Below are 6,006 nucleotides of genomic sequence, written 5' to 3' on the forward strand. Positions count from 1 at the left end.
CCCCATGAGCTATGCAGCACCATCTCCTGCAGGGACATTGGTTATTTTTGGACTGAAGGCGGATCGTGTTACGACTACGAGAAGACCCCTCAGACAGGAAATCACCCAGCACGCCACCTAGCTGCTCCCACATTCTTGGCCGTCAGCCTGACTGAATGGTGCTTCAGCATGCAGATGGTGATGAGAGAGGAAAACCCATAAGAGCAAGAGAGCCATCTTCTTTTCAGCTACAAATGACCTCTTGCTCACTCAAGTCTCAGCCCTGTATGATAAAAATGTATATCGCCACACCCAGTTTGCTAAGGGCGTGCAATGCTTTAGTACCTTTCTAGATGGTATATTGTAGAAATGCAGAAATGATGCCATTATCATACAATTTTTGCATTTCTGAGTCCAGCAAGAGGAAAAGACAACATGGCGCATGGTTACTAATCAGCTTACATCTGGTTATTTAAAATTGGCATTTGAATCAGTATTTTTTTTCTTGTGTATTTTTGTTATTCATATGTGGCCTAATATGTGGCCTCCATAATATGACAGGTGGTATAAGTAGCATTATGCTAATCCGTTTTTGCTTACATAGCATCATAGATAAGCATGGCTAATGTTTCAGCAGTTTTCTGAGGCAGGCTTATGCTTACGCAAACTCTCTTTTAATCCCACAATGGTTTACAAAGGTGAAAGCAAGATTAGATCAAGCTTCTACACTGTTGAAATATTTCTTGCATCATTATCATAACCAAGCAAAAGCCTGCGCAACGAAGTCATGCGTTGTGCTATTTGTTTCATATGAACATTCCTGGGGTTAGCTGAAAAACCACCAAGTTATTATGTGGGAAATATCAAAGGCTGTGTGGCCACCAAGGCTGAAGTGAAGAGCGTGGGAGGTTTGTGACATACCCCCCGATTTCTTTCCATCTGCCCACCAAAAACATTTGTGTACTGCATTTGTGTGCGTGTGAGTGTAGTTAGTATGCATGACTGTGTGTGTCTAATGAGACTGTTTGCCTGCTCTGCTGTGGACTTCCACTTAATTTCAATGAAGCCAAAAGAAATGGAAAAAAAAACCCAACTCATCTCCTCCAGGACAGTTGTTAACAGTCATGTAAATTTTATGAAACTTGTGCCTATGCTAAAATTTACTCTTGAAAGTGGCCACATTGTCATTTTTTTCATACAACATAATGTTTACCCGACTCACACCCTAAGACTGTACATGAATGATGGTCATATCCACCGTAATAACACCCACTGGTTCATTTGCTGTCATCTTGGTGTGTTTCTCGAGCCAGACATGGCCATGTTTGGAGAAGAAGATAATGTGAGTTATGAGTTCATGCTAACATTAGCAAGCTGCAACTAAAGACTGTATGGGTGCATTGCATATACACAGTTACCTGCTAATTAGTCCTCATCAAGATGCAAATAAAGAACAAATGTTAATGCCTGAAATTCTAGAGTCCACAGAGTTAACCAGCCTCAAGTGAACAGACAGAGCATGAAAAAGGCAGGGCGACGTGGCTAACACAACTTCAGCCCTTAATAAACATCTGCAAAGACAGCATGCTAGCACAAAGCTAGCCAACCCTAGTCGAGAAGCCAGAGAACAAAAGCAGTGAAGAGCACTCAGGCTTGCAGCTACAGTGCTGCAAGCCACCATTTCTATCTGCGCATGTTTCTACAGTAGAATAACTTGCTTTGAAGTCTTGATTTGTGTCAGTGTGTGAGACTGTACCCTCCAGTCTATATACTAACACTTATTTGCAGATTATTTGAATTGGATATCATAAGCAAATAAGTACAGATATTAGAACTTTCAATCATTTCTCTCTCTGAGGTCGCTAATATGAAATAAATAACAGAGGCCAAAGAGCAGAGTCCTGTGGGACACCACGCCGCAGGGGAATCTGACACCTAGCCTCCATCATAGAAAATGAAACTTATATGTGTAAGAAATGATTTGAACCATTTTAGGGCTGCACCTCAAACACCCACACAGTGTGACGCCAAGGCGTCAAGCTCAGAGCGGAAATTACCTACAAAGAGCAAAAATTCTTATGAAACATACAGCACATATTTGGTTATGTTTCCTTACAGTGACTTAAGTATCATTATGCCAAATCACACTGGACTAGCACTGTTTACTATCTAATATATCATGCTAATCTTATTATTGCACTATATAAAGTGGGACTATTTAAACTATTGAAATTTGGCCATACTGTGTAACCAAAACCAGACAGCTTCTTTCCATATTTCCCCCCCAAAACCTTTCAATAATAATAGTTTTTTAGGATACAGACAGTTACACTTTTGGTTTAGAATAGCTCTTTTGTTTATCTGTGCATTTTACAATGGAATGTGTGCCAGTGCCCGGTTTATTGGTGTTCACGTCAGCCTGACCTCAGGGTGTAAAAGGGCTGTTTCTTCACAGTTACTTCACCGGCTCAGGTTACGCACCATCAATCGAGCCTGAGAAAAACCAAGATGGAGGTGACCATTCCTTGAAACAACCCTGTTTTCTCGTATGCAAATGAAGAAATGTTTCAAATCTCCATAGCACCACATAGCATTTGGCATTCATTATGGATTTTGATGTATAGGTAAATAAAAGATCCCAAAATGCACCCATCGTGCAAGGTTTCCATCACAGATAGAATGATCCGTAACGGATCTGATTCCTGCTTTGTAATCTTAAGATCTCAATAGTGTCTCAATAGCGAACACTGATTACTGTGTATTTATGGATTGTGTTTGTGAAGCTCATCATTACATCCACATCACTTGAATGAAATGTGCTACCTCAAAGACTTACACAAACTCAACAATACCTTCAATTACAATAACTTCCTTTATATGTGGGCTGCAAAGCATGCCTAAGTGTGACTCAGTTTGAGTTATTTTTTTAGTATATTTGGTGCTTTTTATAAAAATTTAAAGTGAGTAGAAACTATTCTCAATTTCCAGTCTCAGCTTTTTGTCCAAACATACTAGTGTTCATTCACTCTGTGCAGGTTACAGCAGCTAAGTTTGAATGACTGGGCTAAAGGTGAACCTCTCACCTACTCAAGCTTGAGTACAGTACATTCCCTGACTGGAAGGTGGAGAGCATGGGGAAGAAGGAGTAGACCGTCTGCCCTCTTTCATCATTTCCCCTCCACGCTGCTGCTGCCCCTGAACCCACCTTCATTAAAACTCACTAGAGGGTTATGAATGGGCCTGTCTGGCCTACTGCGCAGCCTTGAAAGCCCAGCTGGTTCCTATTACAGACTCTTACAATACACGCGTGTGTGCATGGTTTGGTGGGTGTGGGTGAGAGAAAGAGAGACAGAGCTCATTCATCTGACACAGAGGGGTAACAGGTTCTAGTTAATCCCTGGCAGGTAGCCCTGATGAGACCCAGTATTCAGGTGCTGCCAGAATTGAGCACCATTTGGAAGGGTGGGAGGGGCACAAACATCTTTCAGTGGAAGTAAAGGTGGAGAACAGCGACGTGACCCCCGCGTTTTCAAGCCGCAGTCAATGCTGTTTCCCCATGAAACTCTGAGACGCTTATCTTTCTCCTCCTGATCCCATCATCCTCAGCATCCTTGTACACAGCTTCCTTTAAAAAAAAAATCATCTTCATCCTGCTCCCACTTTCCATGTGCTCATCACTCAGCTCTTTCAGTGTTTATGCTGTTCTTCTTTCACCTGCCTACCCTCTGTAATTTATAATAATACATTTCAAGAAAAAAAGGTGCCCTTTTTATGATAAGACATTATTTTCCTGGATGTTGTCCAAACACAAGGATGGGATTTCAGGCCCTGAGCCAGACATTTTGGGTCCACTTCTATGAAAGTATATAAATCTGACTGAGCCACAGAGGAAATGTATATAAGCTCAGTCCCATGGCCTTTTGTTCTCATGTTGGTCTCCTATTCTCCTATTGCAGCAACAAGCGGGGTGGAGGAGGGGGGTGACGACTGAAATAAAACTGCTTAGTTGAAGAGTCCGTGCTACAGTAGCTTCATGTATCATCCAAACAAGGGTCTTTCAAGCTGGAAGCATTTCCACTCAATTTGTTAAGGAGAAGAATGGGAGTTACAAGGCGACTGCCATTATGAATCATAATTACTGCACAAATCCACGTTATCCTATCCAACTTTGAATTATATTCCCTTGTACCTTTAATGCTGCCGGACTGTGATTAAAAACAAACCGGGTGCACTTGTGCTATCGGAGCCATCTGCATACTGACAAATGTCAGGCTGCTCTGAGTGACAGACGCTGTACATCACTGTGGTATTGGCGAGAAAGGGAAGCAAAAAAAAAAGAAAAAAAGGAAGACACGGAAAGAAGACATGTCTTATTTATGATAGCAATGTGGTTTAAATTGAGCCCACTCACACTAACCCCCCAACTCCACCCCCGCATTGAATTCCCAGGCTTGAGTAAATCGCCTCACTTACGTCGGAGTTTATATTCTCATGCCCTCCCAACCGCCAGGCCTTCGCTCCCACCCCCCACAAACAGATTTTTTTCCCCCCTCTTGTGTTTTTCTCTCTCCCATCACTAACACCCTCATTCACAGCAGCACCCTACACCCCCCACCCACCTCCCAAACCATCCTAAACTCCTGCACAGGGCAACACATGTGCTTCCGATTAAGTTTTCTTTTGTGAAGAAGCTGCCTCCTTCTTGCGTTCATGAGAAGAGATATATATGTATAAAAGGCATGTGTATAATGGTAAATTGCCCTCATTAGCAATGTGTAAAAAATATTTTTCCCATCCCATTTGCATATTTGAATTGGATTTAAGTTATATAGGTGTCATGCACATGTATTTACCTTTATTGCTTTTCTCAGACAATGCTATCAGGTGTAAATACAACATGCCTATTGCACGCCTGTCTCCGTTGCAAACGGCCTAAACAGGCAATCAAAAAATGTGCTTTTCTCATTGAGACACAATGTGGATGCTAAAACGTATCAACTTCCTGAAGGTTTTGCTTGCGACCACTAGAGGAGCTCCTACAACACATGAACACAGCAGCCCACTCGGTCAGAGTCTGAGTAGTTGCCGTCTGTGGCTGGGAAGCTTTTTATCGTAACACTTCAATGAAATTCTTGCAATCATGTTTCAGCCACTAATGGTAGCGTGATTTCCTTTTACCCTCAAAGAGTGGAGGGGTTTGGCAGATGTCTCAGAGGGTCACATATCATTCAGTGTTAGGCTGTACATCCACTTTCATGAAATAAAGGAATTGGCTAAACATGCATGCACATGTTTATTCATTGTTTACAGGTGACTCACATAGCAGCGATGTTTAAATGGGGTTGTTTTCGAGGCTGCTTGCTGCAGCTTGTGATTGAAATTACCGTTGCTAGGGAGACGCTCTAATTTGGCTTCATTGTAGACGTTGTGGTTTGAGCAACAGGTGCCTGTTATTTTTGGTTGCTTTGTTGCAGGGCTCTGCGTGTTTAAGTACGCTGTGTTTGCATGTGTGTGTGTGCGTGTGTTTCTTCTGCAAGGGTGTATGCACAAAAGTGTGTGTACTGATGTGTGTCCTACCATGCTACCTTTGCATCTTCAGAAGGACAGAAATACACAGCCGCAAGCTGAGACAAGCAGGAGCAAATAAGGCTCTGCGGTTCGCCGAGCTCCACACCCATGGGATGCTTAGCATTTGTTTACCAACCCTCTTGAAGGTGTGAGATTTTTTTTAAGGGTTATTTAAACCTCACTTCAATTCACACAAGCAAATCAGGTAAGAGGGGGAAAAAAATCAGGTTACCAAAGTTGTGTGAACTGAATCAACCGCCGCTCAACTTGACCTTTAAATTTTTCCATTCCTCTGTTTAACTAAACTGATACACAAGGGTTTGAGCTGACAGACTACGAGGATTAAGTGATTAGACTTTGCATACTCTGATCCTCGTTCTGTGATGTGAAACCGAAAGTGTGTTTATTATGAATTTAAATGACAACTTGTGCTAAAGTAGCCTGCATACATTGCAACCG

Source organism: Mchenga conophoros, linkage group LG14, assembly GCF_057382185.1.
Source record: "Mchenga conophoros isolate Kocher_MC1m ecotype Shallow Benthic linkage group LG14, M_conophoros_male_GT1.1, whole genome shotgun sequence".
Classification (NCBI taxonomy): Eukaryota; Metazoa; Chordata; class Actinopteri; order Cichliformes; family Cichlidae; genus Mchenga; species Mchenga conophoros.